The sequence below is a fragment of the Emydura macquarii genome, unplaced genomic scaffold (assembly GCF_026122565.2).
Source record: "Emydura macquarii macquarii isolate MOO-44397 ecotype Brisbane River unplaced genomic scaffold, CSIRO-AGI_Emac_v2 contig_2321, whole genome shotgun sequence".
NCBI lineage: Eukaryota > Metazoa > Chordata > Testudines > Chelidae > Emydura > Emydura macquarii.
This window is the reverse complement of record NW_027132458.1, coordinates 3,130,357-3,158,033: the sequence shown is the minus strand read 5'-3', so window position 1 is coordinate 3,158,033 and position 27,677 is coordinate 3,130,357. Positions and strand designations below refer to the sequence as shown.

Genomic DNA, 27,677 nt, shown 5'->3' with positions numbered 1-27,677 from the left:
CTAAACATTTTATATTACTTGACTTTAGAGAGAGAATGTTTAAGGTTTATATGAAGCCTGGGACACTGTCATTGATCATCTTAAAAACAATACATTAAAGAACCAAAGACACCAAAGAAGTTTACTCCCTAAAAGGAGAACAAGTGGCTGTCTCTTTGTTTAAACAGTAAATTACCTCACAGTATTAACAGTTTGCTTGGATTATAGCAATCATATCAATTTTGTATGCCTACTTTAGTTGACAATTGCATATGATTTTTAAGAATTCTAGTTCCTAATTAGATTAATACATTTGTGTGTGTGTAAGAGAGAGAGAAATGTGGAGCCATGTCCATTTCTAATACTTGGTAATTACTGACATGCTTAACCATAGTCTTGCATCTTCTGTTACAAACTAACCCCTAGAAACTGGTAGGAAGATTGTGAGGCGAGATCCTTAACTGATGTAAACTCCATTGGCTGTCAGTTTGCACCATATGAAGATGTAGGCTCTAGTGTCCATACAAAACAAATTAACATGACATTTCATCATCTGTAATTAGGCACAGTAAAAATGATGATTTGGTTGCAGGGGATTATGGTTGAGCAGCGTGAAACAGATACTCCTTGGACATAAGTAAACGACAATGTCACTGAATGGTGACAATAGGCAAATCCATTACAGCAAGTTACATGCTAGTTAATAAAGCTAAAATCCTGCCCTATGTGAAGGGGAATGGGTAATGATGCATCTTCAAGCCAACGGGACTATTCACATGATTAATATTAAGCCCAAATGCTTTGCTGGATCTGGCCAGAGTGCTCCCAGCATCATGCAAGATCTAGTCGCATACCTGTGTGCCCAAGCACCAAAACTGCACATGCAGATTAGATAATTACATGAGTAAACAGCTATTTTGGCTATTTGCTTGTTGTCTGCGTAGGCAGTTTGTACCTAAACTGAGTGCACATTTTACTTGCTCGTACATTTGCAAGTGTTTCTTAAAATTTTGCTATTAAATCCACACTTCATTGTAATTGACAAAGTTACATTTTGGCTCTATTGACTGATACAGAGAGTGCAATGATGAAATGCTACACGTAAAGGTCTAAATTGGTTATAATAATGTTTTCCTACTCTATTGGATTTGTGCCCACTCTTTTACTTTATTCTTGTATATTGGTTATCTATTTTTGCTTTCAAATACAAAAATAATACATTTTCAAAATTAGATGTGGATATACTGGATGCTATCACAGGATGGTCTGGCCCTTTAAGAAGAGTTCAGCTCAGTCCCATCTATGCCTAGTTTTTCACCCCATAGGTGATGAGTCTTTGCTTGGGCCGGTGATTAGGTTAGGTGACCTGCATCATGTGATGGTAGCCTGAGATAAAGCTTCCTGTAAGAGGGGGCTCTATGTCAGAGAGGGAAAATATGAGCTATAAAAGACCTGGGGGAAGTCTTTCTGGAGACACCTTGCACAACTACCCTGTTCAGATAGATCTGGAGAGGAGATACAGGGTAAAGATAGGAAAGAGACGTTGGGAGGATGCAGAGACAGATATGTCAGAACGGAAAGTGAAGTAGGCTCTCCTTATCAGTCAGATTGAATAAGCTTGTTAAGAGGGAATTAGGAAACCAAAAGGGAACTGATGAGTCTGGAGGAAAATTTTGGCTTTGATTTAAACTGCTTATTTTATGTTAATAAAGCAGATCCAGAAGGAGAACGTAATTCAAAAACACAGACATGCTGATTGGCTTGGCTGGGACGGAAATGGAAACAGAGGCAAGCTCTGACATGGGATGAGACAAGACCATGTTATAGATGCCTAGAACTGTTAATACGTTAGAGGCTCAATCTGCTCCTAAACCAGTATTGTCACGTAAGAGCATAACAACTATAGTACTGTGCACCTAAATGAAAATTATTGAGGGGGTTAATGAGAACAGAGAGAAAATATGTTGTCATCCACAGGCCACTGATCTAAGCAGCAAGAACATATACAGTCCAACTACATAATTAAAAAACTTAACTTAGCACCTAAACTTCAGTGATGTATCTAGGTCAAGATGTTGGGTGAAATCCTGGCCCCAATGAAGACAAAAGGAGCTTTACCATTGATTCCAATAGAGGCAGGATTTCACACTTTCATCCTAAAGTTAATGGGAGTTCTGCCTGAGTGCAGACTAAAGGATTTGGTTCTTTGTCCTGTAGAATGTTATAGCAATGATATAGTTGATATTTTTAAACAAAGTTCTACCATATTAAAAAGTCACACAGAAAACTCTAGTTTGAAAATATATAACTATAAAGAGTCTCAGCCACTGGCAAATACTATCTCAGTTAATAAATACATGTGGATTTTCAAATTTAGATATTGCAAAATTCAAGTAAACCTGTGAGGGCTTCAAAATTCTACTTACATAAACATTATATACATTGATTATACAAAGATTATAAAGCGGAGGATCTTAATAGCCTAATAACAAACACATACACATTGATTTTTTTAAAAAGGGGCAATTATTTCAGAAGTAGAGTTTCGTCAAGAAAACTGTAATTAATAACTGTGGGACATTAAATGGGACTTAATGTAATCAATATTTTGTCCTAAGCATCAGTAAAACAAGCTTTTATTGCAATTAATTACAAAAGCCATTATTTATTTAAACAAAGCCAGAGAAGCAATTATATAGCATCTGTCTACAAAGTGCAAATAAGGATGCAAAAATAGAAGGGAACTCCTGCGCTAATAAGCAAAAAGGCAGTGACTGGTTTGCAACTGCATCAAAAACGTTCCCTGATATTTTTATCAATTTGTTTTGCTCTGCAAAACTGAGCACCAGATTACTCAGTTAAGCACACAATTGAGTGCATAACATCTATTACTTACAATACACTAAACACTTAAAATTTGCACTTGTGGAAAATGTTTACATGCTTGAAAAGGATTGAAAAATTACCCTACATGGACTAAGCATAGGTACTTGAAATGTTTGACTATGCACTTGAGGACTGATCCAAAGCTGAAATAAATCAATTAAAAGACTTCCATTGATTTCTTTGATGTGTGAACGAAGTCCTCAAATGTCAACAAGTCCAAGACTTGTGCTTTAATATATTTATGCACTAGATAAGTCTTAGTGTATGTTTACACTGCAATTACACACCCATGGCTGGACACAGTCAGCTGATTTGAGCTAATGGAGCGCGGGCTACGGGGCTGTCAAACTGTAATGTAGACATACATGCTCAGACTTGAGCCCGGTTCTGGGACCCTTCCTCCTACCAGAGGCAGACAAACTCTTGTTCTAACCACAAGAGCATGACCACTCTCTAATGGAGTTTCATTTGTCTTCTTTATAGCAAGGATTTGTTGACACCCTTCCAGACTATACTTGCAGTTATTTAGTATGTTTGATTTGAAAAGTAACGGATGGTTAAAAACTGTAAAAAAAAAAAAAAAAAATTAATTTTGTATGCTTCAATATAAAAACATAAAAGTGTACACATGAAAAAAAAACAAACACAAAGGGACAGCAGTAGGTATAGGTAGATTGTTGCAACAAAGATATATTAAATCTTTAGTATATATGGATTTGAGCTCAATACAATTTAATCTGAACTTTGTATCCCAAACTGCTTTAGAAACTAAGAATAGGAAAACTACCTATGTTCCAGAGAAAAAACCCACAGATTTTTCCTCTCTTCACACTAATATATGCATTTTTTAAGGTAAGGAGGATGATAGAGGGGCACGAGAAATATATATGTAAAATCCTGTCTACAATATAATATCAAGTATCATTACATGTTTAATGAGATTGAAATAGCTTTTAAAAGCGATTTATAACGATGCTTCTCACATGTGCTGCTCATAGAGAGCCTGAGAACTAAACAGAATTCAAATCATAATACTGACAGTAAAATATGGAAGAAAGTAGGCAGCAATATCAACATCTCCACTACCGACATGAGAATAGTATTTAGAGGGAATACTGCAAATATCATGGTAATGTTACTTTAGTTATCTAAAGCAGGAACAGTATAGAACTGTTCTTTATTTTTATTTTCTTTCCTCCTTGGCCCTAATATGTCATCCAAAAGTTCACTTCTCTCAAGAATTCTTTGAAGTTGCAGTGTTTAAGGCTTCTGATATTAAGAGGAAAATGAAATATTTCCTTGGAATATCTTTAGGATGCCTAACTACATCAAGTTTGTAAAGTTTGAATGCAAACCCAACATGGCAATCAGTAAATGATAAATTTCACTTCAATCCTCCTTTCATCTATTCCATTCCCACAGCTTTTCAAAGTCTTTTCTGAAATTTTCATCTGTGCAATTGATTTTGTCCTCATTGTCCACAAATTAGTACAACTGCCTAGACATTACTTACACACACACAATACCTCTGTTTGATTTGTTTATAGTTGGTTGGTTTTTATCTGTGAAGTGCACATGATGCTGATGATACATTCTTGTTTGTTTTAAATCAGATCATTTGGGATTCGCTTCTATTCCCTCTGGAGAGGGACACTTGTTCAAAGCCTTCATGATCTACAGTGGTGAGTGGAGTCCTATTTTCCTTCCCAGTGGGTATTCTGCATTCTAAAAGTTTTCATGAGGAAAAGAGAATCCAGTGCAGAAGGATGTTCATTGTGAAGGAAAGGCAGAACAATGAGGATTCATATTGCTGGGATTTCTCCCTCTACACTATTGTTCCATGTAAGGCTGTGTCCCTCTCTTTGAAGAGTTTCACATGGTTCAGTGTCCCTGTTTCACCGCCTTATTTCACTGAGGTTGACTTCCATTGGTGGAGACCTGGCCTTTCATCAAATAAGCACTTTTGGAGGTCTCCCTTCTTTGAGGCTATTAGCATGGTAAAGAGCTCCATGTTTAATGCCATGACTATAGTTTGAAGCCAAAGATTATTTTTTTAAGACAGTCATGTTGTTAAGATACTTTCATTGGAAAAATGTCCCTGTAAAGATATCCTTGCTGGGAGATGGAAGAAGACAGAGCATTCAGAACTGATTTCTGCAAGTACCGGGGACTCTTATTTTCCTTAATGACCATCCACGTCCCTGTTCAGTAAAAGCAAATAACTTCATGGAAATCCACACAAAAAGTACTACAACGAAGTGTTTTTCTGAAATATTTCCAAAGGAAAGCTTTTTCTCTGTCTGCCACTGACCATTTCAATTTATAAATCTTATGTATTTTGCCACTCCAAGAATATACTAAATCCCACACACAAAAGGAGATAGACAATGACTTCATTAATAATGAGCCATGTAGACAGTGATTATATTTTATTTAAGAGCAGAACAAATAGACCAAAAATACTCCGGATCCTGAACACACAAGTCAAAACATTGAGCTAATAGATGCAGACAGCAGCAAAGAGCACCACAGACAATTGTTGTCAAGATCATTGTCAATAAACTAGTCAGAATTTCACTTTCATGTTCCATGGACTGAGATGAGTCAAGTCACAGGAAAAAAAACTATCCTGCCTTGAATTTTCCTTATGCTTATACTTACTAATACAGCCCTACACTGGATATAGTCTCCTTTTGGAGAGCTCATAATTCATACCAGTGCCAATGGAAGTTTAATGTGTGTCTCATTCAGATCTTATATCCTCCTGAATCCTTGTTCTCTTGCATTGCAAGAGTGACCCCTTTTTCCATAATGGGTCCCCCTTTCCATTTAGCAACCCAGGACTAGAGGTTGGAACCCCTCAGCTGAGGACCCTTACTCTATTCAATATCACAAATGAATTTTATCTAGTGGTGATCAGGAAAATGTCTGCCAAATTGTTAAATGTAAAACTTCAGTTGTCTTTCTTCATTGAAAAAAATGCATAAGCCTTCACTGCACTTTTTCATTTTTTTTCTTCATGGAAAGTGGGGAGAAAGAGTCCTTACATTTCCATGCTAGAATCCTGAAAAACCTCTCCATGTATTTCTTTAAACAGCCCTCCAGTGATGTGCTGCCAAAGTGTTAACAGAGGACTCTCTCAATTTTCCACCTCAGTGAGTGATACACTTAAAGTTCCCCAAATAAAATATTATTTACCCTCCTTATACTCACCCTGCCAAAAACAGCTATTCTGCATCAACTCCATAGTCTCCTGGCTTCAACCCCTAAACTTTGGCCCATTCCTTTTTAACCCATCAAGCTTCCATGTCCTCAGCACCTTATGAAGGCTCCTCTAGATGATTCTCCTCTCTGGCAGCTGTTCCTAATAGCAGCAGTAGTAGTGGTAGGTGGGTTGTCCTATGACCTCTGCTAATATCAGTGTTTTCAGGCAAATCATCCTATGGTGTCCTGCCGAGACTGATAAAATGGGAGCACAACCCCTCTTGTGGAAGCGTCGTGCTCAGCTGGTGAATGGATCTCCTTTTCATTTCTTGAGAACAGGCCTTCTCAGACCCAGACTGGCCTTCACCTCCTCTAGATGTTATAGGGGTGGAGAAGCAAGTCTCCTTGGTTCCTTTCTAGTACCAGTTTTGCATACTATTGGATGAGCCTAGAAAGGCATCAATGGAGAAAGAGTTTTGCGGAGGCAACTATTGAACTCTCACTCAGTACAGCAGTAGTTTGGACCCAGGCTCTTCCAGAGCATGCTGCTGCAGTGGCCGGTGAGGGATAGAGTAGGGGCTGCAGAGACTACATGGTTAATCTCCTTTTGCACCTGGAGACTGGGGTGTCTTTAAAAGTAAGTTCCCTTGCTGCAGCAGCCTTATTCACTGAAGATTTTAACAAGCAGAGCCTTTTGCATTTTTGGAAGGGTTGCAAAGAAGTGTTTTGCTTCCTCTTTCTCAAATGTAACCTAATTTCTCTCCATGATTATCAATCCACCATTGCATAGAACTTCATGAGGATTTTGGAATGGTTTAGTGAGTTTATGCTTTGGGATACACTCTAAACATAACATACTCATTTTACATCAAGTGTGTGCATGGTGAGTGTAAACTGGAGGATCATTAAACTATACCAGCCTCCTGTTACAGAACTGGAGCCTTAATACGTATTTCTTTTCATTCACAGCAATTGGTTTATATTGCTTAACATTTTCAAGTCTATCTTTGCAAGGAATACAGCTGGAGACTTGCATTTTTGTTAATAAGAGTGGAGATTTTCCTTTCTAGGGCATGCAGGTTGGCTTTGTTTAAGAAAAGCTCACACCAGCCTCTTCCAGGCCATAAGTATGACTCCCGAACACGTACAAATATTCACAAGGCCTTTTGTCTCAATTATCAGTCTAGCCAAGGGACTTCACAGGATTCTTTTCAGAGTTCTGTCAGTGTTTTGATCCTCAAATGCAGATTCTGGCACCTTTACATGTGATGAGAAGATCCTTACTGGTAAGTGATCCCATTGAAACAAAGGATTCTTGAGTAAAGGAGGCAGAATTTAGTCCTCAATTGGCCAGAGAAGTGTACCGTTCAATGCCATGTTGGAGCTAACTGAATAGATTCTGCACCATTCCCAACCTGGGTATCAGACCACAATAGAAATCATCCATGCCTTGCCTATTTCACCTCTGCAGACAATTCCCTTCATTTATTTATTACTTCTTGTCACTAGTCTGTGTTATTTTCATGCGAGAATTAAACAATACAGTGGATGCACAGCGATCTAGGCACTCAGTGACCAGAATATTGAAAAATGAATAATCAAATTAGATTGTTAAATTGGCAGCTGAAAACAAGGAGTTCTCCTGCTACATCTTAGCCACAGTAAATGAATAAAATGGGTAGGAGAATAAAGCCTGATTTAAAGAAGGATTAAGTCTTAGGCACTATAAACAAATTCCACTCTTTCAAAGATCTGCATACCTAACTTGCAGATAATGGCAAATCTCCACATAAAATTTCAACTGGATATTGCTGTTCAGCTTTAATGAATCCTTGTCTCTACATGGAGTTTCTAAATACATGCTTCTCTATAATGTGGTAGGTGCTTACTGATGCCCATGAATCTCTACTTCAACTGTAGATATCTATCATGTATCAAAGGTTGTGCAATCCTGAACAAGCTTCATAGTCAACTCCCCTCCCCCCGCCACACAAACATAACCAAGGTCCACATAGTAACTATGATTAATATTACGTAAAGAATGCATAATCTTCAACTGATGGTTCAAGATCTAAATTTATCCAACATTTATAGTGTATATAATACAATATAAGTCTCCATATAATAATTTAATCCAATTCTTATTACACGAAAGTGACAAATAAAGTCAGAAACTACACCCAGTCCAAAAATAATACAGCACATATGACTACTATTTAATGTTTTGTTGTAGCAATTGCAACATATCATGGCCACACCTTAGTTAGCAGTCCACAGCCAAAAAGGCAGCATGTAAAATGCCTTCCACATTACAGAAATACTGTAACAGCTTCTCACAATTTTGTGCCATTTCCATTATACTTTGTTCTTTGAGCAACTGAGTAAAATGAAGGGACATAAATATTATAAATCAAGAATGAAAAGATAACCTACATTAATGGACAGAGACATCAGGACACAAAATCCTCCAAGGGCATTGTAAGGCCACATGATTTTACTGATTTCCAGGATCTGGATTTACAGCTCTGATTTAGCAGAAGGATGTGTAAAAATGAATGGAAGCTAAACAGACTAATTTTAGCTGCACATTTGAAGAGGCTCCAAAGCATAAGTTATTCCTTCAAAATTCAATTGTAAAAACTGCCTTTTTACAGACAAAAGTGTATCAGAACTAACTTGTCTGGAGAAAATGCACATTTTTTTGGCTAGATCATCTTTCTCCTAAAGATCCAACAAAACTAACATGAAGAGCATGGGGATCTAAGAACCTGCACTCTTTGAAGTATGGTGGAAATTTTTAGTATAGCATACTTCAAAATAAACTGCATCCCGAAGTGCTTTAAAGAGTTAAATAATTCAGGACAGCATGTTGTATTGTAAGTTCATTGTATGATGAATACATTATAGTATAAGGCATGTCACTAATTTCAGAGAAAAAAATTAAAAGGCATCAGCAAAAGAGGGAAAAATAAATTCTGAGATATTTGAAAAGTGCTAGAGTCGATGAGATAAGGGAAAGCTGTTTCAAGTGGCGCAATCTACAAAGGAGAAAGCACTTGAATTAAGGGTAGTAAACCTGCATGAAGGGGCAGATTATTAGATGTGGAAATGACTAGGACCTGTGTCTCTACTTCCATACAAGTAGGCAGAAAGATGTAAGTGAAGGATTTTAACTTATAATTTTTTTTAAATGTTAAGTATACAGCTACAGTGATCTTCTTGGTTACTTAACTTACTACATTTTTTCAGCGATCCTTAAAGAAAAGGAAGGTCTTGTGGTTCAGCCACTGGAGTGAGAATCATGAAAACCTGGGACAATTCCCAGGTCTGCCATATGCTTCCTATGTGACCCTGGGCAAATTACTTAGACTTCCTATGCTTCAGCTCCCCATTTGTAAAATGGGGGTAAAATCATATATCCTTCCTCCCATTCATTGTCTGTTTTGTCCATTTATATTGTGTTGACTCCTTGAAGCAGAGATTGTGTCTTATGTGTTTCTACAGTGCCTAGCATAATAGAGCCTCAACCACAAGATTTTCTAGCTGCTACTGTAAAGCATGTAATAACTAATACATTTTAGTGCAACATGACTACCATTGTGCATCAAAAATACATAGTTACTATTTGATTTTTCCTTGTTCTAATCTGATATTCTAATAAAATACTCAGCAGCTATATTCTCTGACTATAAAATTTTGTACATATACCAATTACATTTTGAAGTGCCCAGTCAATTGTGTTATTTAAGGCAAGGCTAAAGAATTACATGTTTGCTATATTTTTCCTTAGGTGATCAGAACTTGTTAAATTTTTTCAAATTTTGCTGAATATTATTTAATCAGCAAAACACAAAAAAAGAAGAAAAACTTTGCAATGTATCTTTTTTTCTGGTAAGTATTGATATTGTTTAATTGCACTTAGTTGTATAGCAGCTTGCAACATTGATAAGGACACAAGTTGCCCAAATACAAAGCATCTTGGCTTTTCATCCCCCCATTAATTATAATAGAGAATAAAGTTAGTTATGACTTTTTGACCATAACATTCTTGAAGAAATGATATGTAAAGGAGCACTTATAATTAGTGAGTACCAATTACGATCTCTGTTCCCCTTTCTGAAAAAAAGTATTATATACATATACATGGGGAGTAACAATTATAGCCAAAAAAAAAAAAAAAAAAAAAAAAAAGCCACCAACCAACTTTGAAAAAGGCATGTGCCTGCCACATCCTTCTCCTGAACTGTGCGAGTGGTAACAATGCAGTAGTGGACAAGGCCCACTAAAAGGTGAGTAAACGGAATATCTATGGGAACTAGAGCTCAAACACTATGGACACCTGTGCAGTCACAAAGACATGACTGCCATCCAGGCCCCCCCTCACCTTCCCTGACAGCACAGTTAAAAATGGCTAAAATGTTGCATTGCTATGTTGCACAACCTGCTATGTGCTCCCAACCTCTCTGTTAGCACTGGAAAGCCATAGAGGAGGAGAGTTTATATAGACGTAGTCAGCCTTACATTAGGCACAGACCTCATCCTGGCCTTTTGTGCAGGAGTAAGTGTCACCGCAAATATATGGACCTCTCAATATGAATAGAAAAGATAAAGGAGAGAATATGCCCCGTGCCTCTTGTCAAGTAATCCAAGATCTTCATTGACACATCAGTGCTAATTTACTTTTTCAGTTGTATTAAACGTGATTCTTTAGTTCCATTTGCAGCCCCCATAGTAGTCCTAGATAATCTTTCCTGTTATTTATCGTATGTAGACCCGATTATTATACCATAGTAACTAAACATATTGATGTATAATACCTTCATCAAATATGATAAATTTACTAATTTATTTTAACCTATCTTTTGTCCAATACATTACAGCAAGGAAACATTTCCTTCCCCAGTAATAATTATACGAGATCCAGAAATGGATTTGCAATTATCTACAATCTTATGTTGTACAGGAAGCAGATAAATAACATCATATATACTAATGGTGTACTTTAATATGCCTTTTAAACATTTGTCTATTATGCTTTCTTTATAGATCTATGTAGAAAAAAACTGTCTATCAGTTGAAGAAAGTCTTAATTTTTCTGAAAAGAACACATACTGAAAGCATGAAAGTCAAACCTCCTTCCTTTAAAACTCTATGAAATGCATGATTTGTAAGTGATAAAACTGTCAGAGACACTTCCGGGGTTCACATTAAAATTGGTGGCCTACTGTGAAAAGTGAACAGTTTATTTGATGCGTTTCTCTTAAAGCTTTTATGACATCATAAACTTTTCTGACTCCATGACAAGTATTGTAATACATTAAACAAGCTAGTTCAAATTATTCTTAATGTTATGCCTATCGTAATAAATTTAAAAAGTGGCATATCAACTCAGAGATGAAAAAGTATTATTTTAAACAGAAACAATTAAATTGTATTCTCAAAAATGACCTCAAAACCTTAAAGATTAGTTTGCGCCACAACATTTTCAGTATTTACTTTTGTGCAACTGAAAGTAGACTGTTTAAAAAGTTCAACAACACAAAGTTATCAAACCCAAAACAGTAAAAGGTTCATCTGACCATAAGCAATTTGACTATTGCTTATAAAGTTGACATCATGGCTCTAATTATTATATATATATGTGTGTGTATATATATCACACTCTATGATCTCATTCATTGGAAAAATCCTGTCACATTCTCTTTACTTTGGGCCAGATTGTGACACCCTGGCTGACACTAAACAGGGCATTGCATCACAAGAAGTCCCATTAAAGTAAAAAAAGACTTACCCTGAGTAAGGCTGTTACAATGTGATGCTGATTTATTCTGTAAATCAGTGCTTTTCAACCTGTGGTCCACGGATCCCTGGAAGTCCGCAGATTATGTCTAAGGGGTCTGTAAAAGGTTGTCATTACCACAGAACAGTGGTTTTCACTTTGTGATTCGTGACCCCTAGGGGTCCAAAGACTACCTCTAAGATTTCCAAATTGGTCTGCACCTCCATTTGAAAATTTTTAGGGGTCCACAAATGAAAAAAAAGGTTGAAAACAACTGCTGTAAATAACAGTCAAAATCTGTGGTATGTTCTAAGTATATCTACTGTGCTCAATACAACAAAGAGTTCAATTCATAAGGCAAAAAAATATAAAACACTGCAATGCACAGAAAATTAAATATACAAGTGCATTGTTGATCACAGGAGTCACATTTGATATAGAACTCTTAATTTCAGCTGACTTCACAAATTCAGTGAAATCACTTCTTTTTGCCAATTAGGTTTGGGATAAAAAAGAAGCCTGAAAGCAACTGGATGTGCACATATTTGATTTGGGTGTTTTAGCATTCAGTGAGAACAAAAGGACAAAGACAGCAAAACTTTGTGAGCTGGAACAAAAATAGTACATTTAAGTGACATTCTTCCACTACCCAGTTAAGCCTTCCTTCGACTCACAAGCTTGAGGACTTCTGGCTTAGAAAAAGGTAGCTTTTACCCATCTGGGGGACTTTTCCAAGCTAATACAGCTTTAATATTTATGAAATGTTTATACAGTACCTGCAGTGGATATATTGCCTAAGACGAAACTGGAAACATATCAACAAGCACTAAGATGCTGGAGGATTTTTTTTTTTTTTTTTGGAGGGTTGGGGTTTTTTGGTGGTTTGCCTTTTCTCTCTCTCTCTTTTTTTTTTTTTTTTAAATTTGAGTCACCGCCTAGAAAGAAGATCAGAAGCAGATGTCTTATTCATTGCAAGTACAATAAAAATGTGCCAGTTTCTTTGTGGGCAGCTCTTTGTATTTCACTTACAAAAAAAATTTTTTTACTTTTCTCTTCGTCTCACACAGTTTAACATACAGTATGTGAATGATCACAATGAAATTTTGCCATGAGAACAGACGTATACAGTTGTATCTAGAAACCTACACTTGCTTACAAATTACTCAGAAATCCACCGCTTTACAACTGTAGCTATCCAAACCATAAATCTGTTCCCAGACATTGCTGCGTTTGTGTGTGTGTGTTTGTGTTTGTTTCAGTTAAAACTGTATTATAACTGTACAGAAAAAATACACTTTCTGGCTTCTTGAGAATTTAGTAGAAAAACACAACACAGTAGCTAAGATTTCTACCATGCTTATCACAATAGTAACTAATCACTTAATCTTAAAAATTTCCTCAACTGACTCCTCTAAAATCAATAAGTATTGTTCATTTTATATACTCCGGCGTTCTCCGTCTCCCCACATAAAGTGCCTTTTCTCTTAGTAAAGGATAATTTAGGAGTAGAAATTAAAATAAATCAACAGGATATGACAATTTGTTTTTAGATACTGGCTTATCAATTATTTAGCTATCTAGATACATCTTAAGTAATTTACATAGTATGATTAAAAATGATAAACAAATTTTAAGAAGGGACAGCTTTCCATAATATCTTTCTCCTAGAACCAATTAAAGGATTTATTGCTGAAGGATTACTGGAAAGTCTGGAAACTGTGTTCATAAAAAGGAAGAGGTAGGTACATAAGACTGCAATTTAATTAATAAAAAGCTTGTGTTAGGGCAATTTTATGAGGACCCTCTGGAATTTTTCTGCAGGAGTGTTACTCACAGCCACAGTCTCTTTTCATTAGCTTTATGAGTAGATATGGCAAACATTAAACATTAATGTAGATGTTTTGCGTGTTCTTAAATTCAAAACAAAAATCAAGCTAAGGAAAGATATAGAAAACATTATACTTACAGAGAAACCTTATGCAGAAAAATATTACTAACAAATATACGTAGTGTACATCCACCATACATTCTAATCCATGGAATCTACAATTGGAGGTACTCAAACAGGAAACCCAAGTCAAGCAAATATAAGTAGCTGCATGGAAATGTTATACCTAAGTATTTTGGGCTTCCATAGACAAATTGGTACAAATTCTGCAAGAATATAATGTACAAAAAAGTTATCCACTGTCCCAGTAAAAAACAGTATCAGAATTGTCACCTGTCTTTTATTTTTCTAGAAAAGCATGCACACACATACATACACCATAATTATGTCATCATTATAATGTCGCTAACGTAGTGGAGTTTGTGGTACAGCCCTATAGTAAGTATCCTACTAGAAACATTTCTTAACATGGAATTATCAACTGTCCAATTCATATCTTTCAATGGCGTACCAATGGGAATATATATGTGCTATCCATAATAAAACTAAAATAATCCATTATCCAGACTGTTGATTACAGCAAAACCTCAGAGTTATGAACACCTCGGGAATGGAGGTTATTCATAACTCTGAAATGTTCATAATTCTGAACAAAATATTATGGGTGTTCTTTCAAAAGTTTACAACTGAACATTGACTTAACTACAGCTTTGAAACTTTACTATGCAGAAGAAAAATACGGCTTTTCCTTCTTTTTTTAGGAGTATATGTTTAATACAGTACTGTACTGTATTAGCTTTTGGGTTTTTTTCCATCTCTGTGATGCCTGATTGCATACTCCTGGTTCCAAATGAGCTGTGTGGTTGACCAGTCAGATTGTAACTCTGATTTTCATAACTCTGAGGTTCTACTGTACTTGTGTGAAAGTTGCTTAGTTTGCCAGTTAGACACAATTTTAAAAAAAATAATCAAAATACATAATTAAAATTTTACTACTATATTCACAACATGATTTTTAATGTAGTTTTATATTTACCTATGATTTCTGAAAGCCACATTGACAGCCTATCAGAAGCATTAAAACTTTTTTAAAAAACCAACAGTAATAAGGCAGAAAACACTGTCTGTTAGTTAAAGCACAGAAAAGGGAGTTGGGACAAGGTTCTTTTTCAGGCTGTGTCACAAACTAGCTGTGTAAGCTTGGACAGGTTGTTTAATCGCTTTGTGCCTCAGTTTACCCATCTTTACAATGGGGGAAAGTCATACTTACCTGTATCACAGGGATGGCATAAGACTTAATTAAATTAAGCTTTGTGAAACTCTTTGGGATAGAAAATACTACAAAAGTGCACATTACCATATACAAAGATATGCTTGTTTGTATCTAGTTTTTCGAGGACTTCTTCAGAATCACTCGCTTTCCACTGGAATTTACACAATCCTTCACACTTTTTATTTAATATATGTTTTATTCCTCAGGATGCAAAATAATGACCCACTTGCTTGAGTTACTACCTGCACAGAACAAAACTTCACATCTAATAAATGAATGAGCAAAAGGACAAGAAGATTTGCAAGTCAATTGTATTGCAGTTACATTACTTTTCTACTGACTAGTCAATAATAAATTACTTGAAAATTCATAGCATTCCCTCTAAATGATCATTCGAGCTACAAATTCTCTTTACATCTAAATAAAGATATTGGGATAAAAAAAAACTCCCATTATCTTCAACAAGCTTTGTACCAAGCCATTATTTTGTGAGTCCTCTCTATGTGCCAGATATCGCCAACTTTGCTCACCACTATATAGTTCCTTATTCTGCAACTAATCCCACTGAAATTTGTGGTGCTACTCATGAAGTAAGCTGCTACTCAATGTGAGCTTGGCTGATAGAATCTGGTACATTATAAATGGCAGCCCAGAGCTGGTGCAAATCAACATAGCTCTAATAAAGTTGATGGAGTTACACCAATTTACAGCAGCTAAAGATCTGTCCCAGTATTTGTGACACTGATACAACCTTTGGACCAGATTCTGCATTCCTTCTATGTATTGGAAGCATGGAACTCAAGCTTGCATTCTGTGAGAAAGTGATTCTAGAATTAGTGTTTCCTTTTTACTTATAATTCTAAGCTAAAATTCTTGATTAAAACACACTACACTTTAACTGGGTGGAAACCAAGAATGTATTGTCATTTAAAACTTCTTACATCCTTTTAGCTTTCTTTTTTCACTATTCTGTATTAGTGTTTTATTAGGCCAACTTCTGCTAATCCTACTCATGCAAGTAGTCCCAGAGATCTCCTTGGGATAACTTGCATAGTTAAAGTGAGCATGATTTGGCCAGTAGTTTGGGGTGTCTCATTACTCTGCTTGGGTCAAAGTTTCAAAGCCACTTTTGTACTATATTTGTGTTATTTCTTACAGTGAAAATTGTGTTAATTTCCTCATTAATTTCATTCTGTTCTTTATATTGCCTATGTCATTTCTTTTCCTAGGGTCTGATTTTACAAACCTTTGCTCAAGTGAGTAGCCCTTACTTGTGTGCTTAGCCCCAAGACAATCAACAGGACCACACAGAATTAAGGACAAGCAACACCAATGTTTGTAAGATTAGACCCTTAGAAAATTACTTAGACCAATATTTTGCAATACTGTAGAGACAGTAGAGAGGGAACAAAATTATTTTATATCTGACATCTTAATCAAGGACTAAGCCTCTTTATATGATGCGGGATGCATCAATTGCTGCAAATAGCCAATGAATATTTTTCTGGCTACAGATTTATGGAGCACTTCCGTACAAAGAAGAGCATTTTTAAAGAGTATCTAGACACATCTTGCATAATGATATTTACTGTAATAAATCTTTAGGTATTTTCTTTTCCACACATATATCACTAGAGATTTAGAGCCGTTTGCTTTCTACAAATATCACATGCAATACTGCTATGTGGTATTCACTGAGACAACTTTTAAGTACTGAAAGGCATAAAATCTCAGGAACTTCTGCTTCAGATGGCTATAGACATAAAATGTACACCATTTAAACAACAAAAGTTAGCACTCAGTTCACAAGAAAACAGGTACATTTAAAAAATATTTCTTCAAATAATATTATTTCATCATAAAACATTTGACCATGAAATCATCTGCATTAATATGGGATAGTTTTCTCTGGATAATATATTTGTATAATGTCAAAATATACAGATTTATCAACAGTTCTGTAAAGCAACAGTTTCTATCCACCGTTTACGTCTTTTACAACTTTTAAGGTACTTTTTATTTTTAAAAATTCTTCTTAAACTCAAAAAAGAAAGGTTTATTTAAAACACTGACTCAATCAGCCTTTTGTTATAACTGAATTTTCATTTATCTTAGGCTAATATAAATATATTGAAGGGATTTGAATAATAATCACCATATATCATTGTCTGCTTTTACCTTTGCAATTTTCCTTTTTCAGTATCCATAACCAATCATTTCTCTGCTCTTCCATTATGCTTCCTTCATTGCAGAGTGAGAAGCTTCTTCATTAAATAGCATTAAAAATAGAACACACCCGAACTCCCAAGCGGAGCATGCTCTGACAGTGCTAATGCCACCGTTCTCAAGGTAACCATGCTCAGTTGGGAACTGAGAGGCAAAGTCAAGGTGAGATTAGTAATTTGCAAGCCTAATTGTGCACACAAACTTGCCTCGATCCATGATGAAGACTGTTAAAACAAAAATTAGTGTGCAGTTAAATTAAATGACTGAAAAGTTGAAGGCCAGTTCAACAATATTTCCCCTCCCCTCCTCGACACCTTGAATTCTTTGTATTTGACTAAAATTTGTAGAGTCGATTTTGAAGGGACATATTTATTGATTCGTACATCTAGTCAAGCACAATGGTCAGAAGCATCACAGTGGCAAATCAAACCACCTACTGTGTTGATACCTACTCATTTGGTTTCATAACGCAATATGTTTACAGGACTATCATAATGTTACCGTAACAGTGGGATGTATTTAAAATAAAATAAAAAAAGCAGTGTACACACCTGGGGAACGGACTCACTATAGAAAATGAACCCCAAGTGTGGGGATATTCCAGGTAGTTGAAATAGTAAGTAAAATAAATAACAACAACAACAACATTAAGTTGTACAAGAATGGGTGCACAGAATGAGTACATGCCTTGTTTATATCTATAAACAATGCAGTTGAAACGACACACATTCAAATATGCAAAATTTTAATAAACAGCAGTAGCACAGTAACATTCACTATTTATGAACATGGTAAACAACTGAATTTTTAACATTAAACTTATGGCTTCCAGCCTATTATTCTCTTTCATGATCACATATTACAAAATAATGATGCTAACAAAGCACATGGTACATCTTTTGCCAAACAAAATGACTACCCAGTAGGCATACTTAAGTATCAAACCACCCCATATATTTTCTTCTAGCAAAGAAAAAGCAAAGTCATTCCAATTTTGTCATTAGTTTTCAATGGGTAAGTGTTTTTAAAGCTCTGATTACTAAAAGGCTGTTAGAATGACTACGCCTTTCGGTATTTCTTATTAAAATACCTATTTGAAATTTCTCCATAAAGTTTAATTCAAATTCTGAAAAGCAGACTTAGGCAAATTATTTGTAACTGACTAAAATTAGACAGAATTACCATTACCCAAAATGCCCTACCATAAAACAATGCTCCTGGAAGATCCTACAGCACCTATCATCACCTTGATATCACCACATTTGTATTTCCTCTCCTTGCCCCCCCCCCCCTCGTCTTAAGGTAATCTTAAATTATCTGCCATCTGTTATTTACTGTGCAAAGCGAATGAAACATTTATGGTCTGAATAATAACACTGCATATAGCATCCACTTTATATTTAGCTATCAGCAATGTGTCAGACCTCACCAGGAAAACTTTCTAAACATCTGTCCTTATCTTTCCCTGTGAACTCTACACCAGGTACAACACTACATACAATATAAAGATATAAATGAAAACAGTCTTTTTAGTGGCAAAGCCATATTTTATAAAAACCTAAATACTACAGTGCTACTATGCAGTACCCAATTATCAGTCTAGTGATTTCAGAACCAATAGCCCCTCTTCCACTAAAATATGAATCTAATTTTGTTGTAAAGATCACATCTTAAAAGGAGGAGCCTGGAAGTTAGCACAGATAATTGCACATTGTATGTAATAAACACAAACCTTTGTTCTATGCCCAGCTCCTATTTCTCTGCTCCTCAGTCTCAAATACTTAAACCACGCTGACCCCAAGAATTAAAAAATTGGGGGGAGGGGAGGGTGAGGATGATTTCAACAAAATGACAGAAAACACATGCCGGGGGGTGGGAAGACAACATCGGAACAACAAAGAACACACAGCACACGGATGTCCACAGATCTTTGGATTTACCTTGCCTGCAACCGGGATCTGCCCCCAGCTTCTTGAAGGTGTGGGTTTTTTTGTTTTTGTTTGCTTTTGTTTTTTGTTTTTTGTTTTTTTTTTTTTTGGTGTGTTTGTTTATGTTTGCTGCAGCTCTGGTGCTGTTACAGTAAAGTGGCTGCCTTCCTGAAAGACATGGTCTCTCTGCCTCCTCCTCCTCCTCCTCCTCGCCCCCCTGTGCTCCTCGGAGGAGACTGACAGCTGCTACTTCTCCCTGTGACCGCGCGTCGCTCTGAGCCGCCGCCGAGCTGGCTCCTGCGCTCCGCTGGCTCTGTCTGTCTGTCCCCCCTCTCCGCCCCTTATGTAGCCCTCTGTCCCTCCTGTGTCTCTCTCGCGCTGCCTCGCCTTCCCTGTGTGAATCCCTCTCCGTCTGCTTCTCGCGCGCGCTCGCGCTGTCTGTCTGTCTGCCTGTCTGTCCGCCCGCTCTAGCCCTGACTCTCGCTCTTATCGCGGGCTGTCCTCGCCCTGTCTTGTCTTGTCTCGGTCGGTCGGTCGGTCCGTCCCCTCTCCCTCCTCCGCCTCGCCCGCCGTCTGCGCTGCCCGCCTGCGAGGCTCCCTCTCTTTCTCCCTCTCCCCGCCCACGCAGCGTGCGGTGCGCGGCGCCCGGGAGCCGAAGCTGCCGCCGCCGCAGCAGCGCGTGTGTGGGGTGGTGTGTGTGTGTGTGTGTGTGTTTTTTTTTTTTTTTTGCTCTCGCCGGCTTCATCCCCGCCCCGCCCCGCCCCGCGCTCTCAGCAGCCCCTGCGCGCTGCCCCGGCCCATGCTGCCTCCACCCCGGCCGCCGCCGCCGAGCAGCTGCCAGCGACTCCGCCGCCGCCGCGCTGCCATTGGCCGGCTCGCCCCCCCGCCAGTCCCTACGCCGCGGAGAGGGAGAGGCGCTGCCCGAGCCGTGTGTGGCTCCTGCCCGTTGTGCCATGGTCCATTCACGCTGCCCCCAGCCCTGCCCAAGCCCAAGCCCACGAGCAGGACTAATAAGGAGACGGCTCATTAATCTCTGGCAATTTCTTGGGCAGCGCTGCCTCCCTCTCCCCTCCCGCCAGCCCAATTTTTTTTTTTTTTTAAAGAAGTGGCCCTGGCCGCTGGAAGATGGTGGAGCGCAGGTTTGGGGAGGAAGAGGAGGATTAATTGTTATTAGTGTTGTTGCTGCTCCGTGAAATGTGACAGCCTCTGAGCTGATCAGCGGGGGGACGCTGCCGCAGGTTGCAGGGTGGGAGTAGATGAGCCTCGGAAAAGGGGGCACATGCTCTCCCTCTTTTCCTCCCTCCCCCACCTCTGCAGGGCTGCATGCAGCTAGTTTCTCATCTGCTCCTCCGACTTTAAGAGTTTGGCTGCATGCAATAAAGCAGAGAGAAAGAGACAGACACACACACACACAACATCGTCACCCCTTTGAAAATTCCAGCCCGGCTTTGCCCGGTTGAATGCAGCCAGCCCTTCATTCTGCCCCCCGCAGAGAAGAGGGCCTTTACCTCTTTGCTAGGTGGTTATTAATATGCAGCAAAATTATAGCTCTACAATCCCAGCTGTAATGGCCATAGATCATTTAGAGCAGATCCAGCAATTCAGCTGCTGGAAAAGCATGCTCTGTGAATAATCACGTATATAGTACAATGCCCCATATTACAATAATCTGAAAGGAGACAGAAGCTTTTAGTAGTAGCTGTAATTAGTAATCCTGTAAATGAAAAATAAACAGGAGATAAGCATATAACAAACTAGTATGAAATATGCTGAGCACTTTTGTCTAGAGTAATACAGATAATCTAATTTGCACATACAGAGATTGCTTTTCTATCGAATAGCTTTAAAATGCACTCTTAGTTATGTACCTTAAAACAAAAACCTTTGTCACGAGATACAATTCTCTGTGCTTACAAATGTCGGAGAACTAATTTACAAGGCAAGTGAAGACAACTACACAGAAGAGCGAAATATTTGCTTTACAAAGTAGTATCCTGAAGACCTTGGAATCTCTCCCCCCTTGGAAGTCAACACTTGCTTTTAAATGGACTGCTGAATAGAATCAGACTGTCAGAGTATAGCAAGCAATGAGCCACAACAGGGTGTACATTAGTGGACTGTTGGTGCATGCCTTAAGTGATCAGAAGCATTCAGCCAAGTGCACCAAAAGCCTACTGTACTAACGCACCTCCTGATGTAGCTTATTCCTATCAACGTATGGCTCCTTCCATTTTAAATTTCATTATTTAAAGTATCCTTGCGCTATGAAATATAACTCATAGTTCAAGCAAAAAAAGAGCTTAGAAAAGGTTATAAACAATCCTCACTAGGGTGAGTAGTTCCTCAATACAATGCAAAGAATTTTTTTCATGCTGGGGTAGTGAGCTTTTAAATTATATATATAAAACACAATCGTCAGTCCCTTTGACTTTACTTTTCAAATGTTTACTCTGCCTTACAATAGACCAAGTATTACTCTCCCAAGTGTCTATTAGAGCTAATATGACCTTGCACGTAAATACAGAGGGCCTGATTCTGCACAATGAGGGCTTGTCTACACTTACCTCGGAGATTTGGCGGCAATCGACCGGAGTTACGCGAGCTACGCAAAAAACTTGCATAACGCCCGTCCACTTCTCTGCTTCTGCACGCCATCTTCACTGCACTGTGCCTCGATGCGGCGCTACGCCACTTGAGAAGGTGGTCTTAATACGTCGATTTCTGGATCGACTGAGTGGGTCTTCACTGACTTCTCAGTTGATCCAGAGAAGCAAGAGAGCAAGCAAACATAGTTGGATGGCGTTTCCAGACTCAATTATTATACACAATGAATACGCAAAACAGCAGAAGAGCAACTACACCTCCACAGGTTACATAGGTGACTTCTGATGGGGGACATGAACGTCTAGGATTGTTATGTACAGACTGTGTAACTGTGAAACTGCAGGATAGGCAGTCTCTTCCAACCAACCCTGCAGGATAATATCTATTGGAGGCAGTTTGTTGTGAGAGCTGATATACACTGCATATTACTTTCTACCATTGTTAAATATTATTTATCAAATGCTAAGGAAAAATACCAGCTCCAGCAATCTAAATGCAATAGTCCAAAAAATATGAGTTGTACACAAAATCTGATATGCACATTAGCCCCTGTATGACAAGCTTCAGACCAAAGATGACGGGTGCCAAACACACGTGCAGAGTGGGAGAGTATCTCCCCCATTCTGAGAAGCCCCCTCAGACCTTTTCAGAGTCAGGCATATGTCTGACATTTTCAAAGTCCTGAATCAATGTATCTTCCTTCCTTCCCTCTTTAGGATCTTCCCCACACATAGAAAAAAAAATCGTTAGCTATTTCTGAGAAGAGTGACATCTGGACCCTACTCTGCTGCTCCCTGTGCTGACTCGTAACACACACAGGGACAAGTTCCCTCACATAAATCAGGAGTTGTGTCTGTAACCAGGACAGAATCTGGCACGTAGTACTCAAGACAAACTTTTCAGAACTCTGTAGTGCCCATTGCTATCTGTTGCATAATCTGGACTCAGGAATATTTAAAAAATGGTATCTAGGCATAAAATCTCCACTGGAACTTTAAGATTAAGCATGTCAATTGGCCTGGAGTGCACACTTGAGGCTCTAATCCTGCAAACTGCTCTTTACAGGCTGACCAGCTTGGAGAATTGGGGCCTAAATAGGCCAGATCCTGCAGTCCTTCCACACACACACTGACAACAGTGGAAGTTTTGGCTTGAGTAAGGACCATGCATGGTATTTGGCCTGATATTTTCAAACGGAGTGTGCAAGTCATTACACTTGTGCTTTGTGTGTAATACACATTTATGTTTATAAATCTAGGAAAGTTGTTTGGTTTCCAAAGCATAAATGAGAACAGAAGCTCATTATGTATGTATGTGCATGCCCAGAGATTCACATCTGTACTCCCTGAACCACTGTGCTATTATTTCATATAGTCATTTTTAATGTAATATTATGAGCTTGCATTACTGGATGCGCATTTCCTCAGGCTTTAATCATTTTGCAGTGAAAGCTAGTAATATGCAAACTACTCATTGCAAATGGTGGTTTGGATACTACAGTGTAAATAACTGGATCATTTTAACATTATATTCTGAAAAATGTTAGGTTTTATTTTTTAAAAAACAACTGTTTTTCAGTTTTGATGTCTTAAATGCTGTACCAAATATGCCTTATGTAGACTGGAGTTAGAAATGTCATAGTCCTATTTAAAATGAAAATTTGAAGCACATAAAGATAGTCAAATACTGTTCTGCTTTTAAATACATTTCAGGTAGAACTGAAATATTTATTCTAGGTTCAGTCAGTAGCACCCTCATGGCTAATGTAAAATTAGCAAACTCATTCAGGCACAGACAGACACATATGAGAATGTAAAGGAAAACTAAATTCTAATCCTGCCCTCATTGAAGTCAGTCAGAGTTTTGTTACGGACTTCACTAGGAGTAGGATCAGACCCCTACTCTCTATTGACTAGTTCTCCTTGGAGGAACATCAATGAACTTCCTTTTTTGAAAATAATCTGTTGCTAAAAATGCTAAGGAAGATTTTTTTTCACCACTGAAAGCAAAGCATCATTTCTTTGTGTTTGACATTCTAAATCCCCTTTAAGTTTCTCTCTGAGATCCCAAATGGTTGATGTACCAAATCTATATCTCCCAAAAACATGTTTTTTTTTTATGAAATCCAGAGAGTAATGCCTATCTTTCAAAGCATGTGCCAATATTCCACAGGATATTGCCTTCTGATCCATCTCGGAGCCCAAAGCTACAGTCTCCATTCAGCTGTAGCTCTTAAAGGAATCAGTAGAAATTTGAGTTTTAGCATTAACATTTTCAAAAGTTTGCACAGGTGCAAATGACCAATTGTGTGCTGCAAATGGGGCTTGCTGTATTATTTGGAGGCTCTGGAGATTTTCTGAGCAGATCAGTAGTTTGCATTCAAGTCACCTGAGCATTCTAGGGCTGGAGGGGGTAGATGTGGGACTGGCTGCTCACTCAGAATTTTCAAAAGTGCTCAGAAGCCCCACAAAGTGCTCAGCCAGCTGCTTTCTGACTTTTAGTCATGTTAGAGACAGAACTAATCAGCAGGTGCAGATTAAGCAATTCAGGCACCAGTCACTCATTGGTTGCTCTGGACTCTGTACACCTGGGAAGCCCACTTCAACTGATTTTATAAAAACAAACATGCAGGTGTGCATGAATATAAAAGTCAGAGAATGGGGGAGGGAGAGGGGGCTGCCTGGGTAGTAGCTAGATTAGGGTCAGAAGTAGGGATAGAGGGATTGTGACTAAAAGGGACTAGGACAGAGATGGGGAAGAGACAGAGAGAGACAGGGAATAGAGGGGAGTTGATTCTTTTGGGACTTCCAGTGCAGTGCAGGGGCTACACAACATGTGGCCCTGTTACAGTCATCTCTTGTCAAGCCAGAAAAGGGAGTGAAGGTTTGCCCTTTCTCAGAGGCTGTGGATATGCCAATATCTTTCAACAGGATCTATGATCTAAGGAGGCTTTATGGAGGTACAGTTAATCCAGCAGTACAGATTCACCCTAGAAACTATCATGCACTTAAATAATGAGTTCAAGAGACCCATATAGGAAGTCACACCCTCTCCATCCCTGTCAAGGTTACCCATAGTCCTTAACATACTAGAGGACCATGAGCAACATCATTGGCACCCATCTCTTGAGTTGCCCTGGGGAGCAGTAAGGAAAGACTTTACTGCAGCAGTGAGTCCAGAGTGGTGTTCAGAAGAAATTCCTCCCTGGGACGCTTCATCCAGATTATGGAATGGATGGCTGATCTGTAGAGAAACTGAATGCAGGACTAGCTTTGGTGGATCCAGTTTGCAAAGAGTGTGCTCCATAGCAGTGGCGGGTGGGCTACTGGAAGCAAGACTGTATTCTCCTCCTCCTCTGTAGGCACATGAACTGCTCAAGAAGAAAAGAAGCCTTGACTAAAGGAGTCTAATGGCTGAGTTCCCTTTCTAGGGGGAGCAGATGGCTCAGTGGTTGTATCTGTGAAATCATGATAGAGAAGAATGTCTGAAGAAAGGAATACTTATTAATCCTGTAGTCTACAAATAACCCAGTCATGGCAGTGATGATGACAGAATTACAACATAAAAGATGGTGTTTGTGGACTGAAGACAAAAAGTTATTGAGTGAAGAATAGTGCAACGTTACATAGTGACCATAATACACTTTGGTGGAAGCCAGGGCCCTTACTGAGACACTGTGGCATGTGGGCAGGTGTGTACAGGGGCCTATCACTACATGAGAGATATCGTCTTGCTCCCTAGCTTTCCACTGATAGACTGTTCAGTTACCCATTCCCCATGGTGGTCTGAATGGGGATGTCCTGTCCTTTATTCTGGACTATGCCGAGGTTCAGATGCATCTTTGCTTGTATATACTCACCCTGCATCTGTCCAGACAGATATCTGTAGTCCAATACATTGTCTATTAGTATGCTATGGAAGAGCCTGAGCTTCTCTGCTTTATTGATGTGACACCAGCTATACTAAGCACAATAGGGTAAGATTAGAGGTCAATAATCCCCATACTAATAGGCTCTCCATGTTGACTGATTTGCATATTGCAACTGAGAGAACCCTGTTACTCTCCTTCTTTCACCCATTGGTTACAGAGAGTCACTTCTGCCTGCCCTTGCTCCTTTTTAATGACAACACACACAGAAGCAGACAGCAGTTTCTAAATAAAACCCACTTTTCCTGGTCATTGCTTTAACTCTGTTTTTTCTGAGTAGGCATTATAAATGGCTTGCCACCATAACCCTCCCATCCTTACTGCTTCTTGCCATCAGCTGCTACATGTGGCTGAGTAGCATTACTTGAATGGAGGGAGCAACAACACAACTGCTGAAGTTCTCAAAAAAGTTATCTGTCTTCCAGGTGGCCTTAGTAGAACCCTTGCTGCTTACATAAGCACATTGCTGGTTCAGAGCTAAGTGCACTAGGAAGAGCCTTCCCCTGCTGAGGCCTACACTCTGTTTACATCCTGCTCTCAGGTGGGCTGGCACCATCCTTTAGAACAACATGAGTGCAAAGTTAACTGGTGAGTTGCACAGAGTGGTGATTTCTAATAGGTAGAAGAATGCTGAGTAAAGTTCTCTGCAGCTGGCTTCCCTACTTATTCTTCCTGTCATTGTGAGCCAACACCTGCACTGTCTAGCTTATCCCAAACTCCAAAAGCATTCAAAAGCATACTAACCATTGCACATCCGAATCACCCCCTTTGAAACTTCCCCCGCATGTGTCTTATCCTCCTAGCTTATACCCACAGAAACATCTGATTTTCTCTAAAATGGTTGCTTAGGATTTTCACAGGCTTAGACTGTACCCATTGATTTCAGGGAGGACAGGATCAGGCTTGTGGTTTACACAAACATTTTTCTTCTCTTAGTGCCTGAGCCTACTGTTGTGAGGTGGGTCTGTATAGATGCCAATAGGAGTTTGGTGTTGTAGTTCTTACAAAGCAAATCTCTATAACCATTTATTTCATCCATGCAAAAGGGCAAGGGGAATTCCCTACATTTTTTCAATAAAGATGTCAGATTACTTGTTACTGAAAGATCCACTACCTCCTTTGGTTGCCCCATGTTTTTACAAACATTTCAATGATGCCCAAAAGTATCAGGCTATTGTAAATGTTGGTTTATATTCTTTCAATGGATATCACTTCATTCTTCCCTCTGCAATCTTTCCATGCACAAGGCTTGATCCATCACAGCAATTCTTGCTGGGGAGCATCCTAGACAGAGTAGCTCAGTTAACTGGCTGTATTACTTCCCCATGGCCCACTCCATCCCACTGCAATGTGAATACTTCTGTAGTGGAATTCTGGGGCCTACCACCAGCTGAGGAAGCCTGGTGATAGGTCCATTGAGAAGCACTAGAGACCCAAAGCTGAAACATAAGCCTGGTGACGTCTGGCCAAAAATGTGGGGAATTCCCCTTGCCCTTTAATATTTGGATGAAATAAATGGTTATAGAGTTTTTGCTTTGTAGTCCTGTCCTCCTGCTGATTCTCCAAGATCTGTGAGGCTTGGAGGTTAGCCCTGGGCTCTACTCCATGGGGACAGGGGTATGAAAACATGCCTCCTTGATGATTGGGGGTACATTTCCTTAATCAGATTCTTAGAAAATTTTTCTTATTGAGGCCCCATTTATTGGGGGTTACATGTGGAAATGGGCAATTGGGCTCTCCATTTTAGTCTGCCCTTACTTAGGTAACTCTTCTATTCAAGTCAGTGGGAATTTTGCCTGAGCAAGGACAGAGTACAAACTGAGAAAGAGCTTCAAGATGGGCCTGTATTGCTTGTGGATGCCGAATCCCATTTAGTCAAACACTGTTGCAACAGCAATAACAGATTAACCGGGAGCTTAAAAATCATTATAAATATATTTCAGCTAAACACAGATGATGCAAAATAAAGGAGAGGCTGCTAT

The 27,677-nt window shown here is 38.7% G+C and overlaps 1 protein-coding gene and 1 long non-coding RNA gene across 18 annotated transcripts in view; one reads left to right on the top strand and one right to left on the bottom strand.

Annotated features, from left to right (window-relative positions):
- ARPP21 (cAMP regulated phosphoprotein 21) overlaps nt 1-27,677 on the bottom strand; it is a 245,378-nt gene that overhangs the window by 157,035 nt on the left and 60,666 nt on the right. For 4 of the 17 annotated variants that reach the window (XR_010922124.1, XR_010922125.1, XR_010922126.1 and 1 more), the window contains exon 1: nt 19,176-19,783. The exons of 1 other annotated variant lie outside the window; for it this stretch is intronic. The gene's annotated coding sequence lies outside the window, so the exon portion shown is untranslated. Of the gene's footprint in view, nt 1-12,624; nt 13,455-13,814; nt 13,869-17,187; nt 17,722-19,175; nt 19,785-27,677 lie in introns of those variants that run through there. 12 more of the 17 variants (XM_067560917.1, XM_067560918.1, XM_067560919.1 and 9 more) reach the window with 7 other exon arrangements.
- On the top strand, nt 24,463-25,832 carry LOC137161527 (uncharacterized). Its single transcript, XR_010922109.1, has 2 exons — nt 24,463-24,726; nt 25,129-25,832. It is a non-coding gene; the product is annotated as an uncharacterized lncRNA (long non-coding RNA).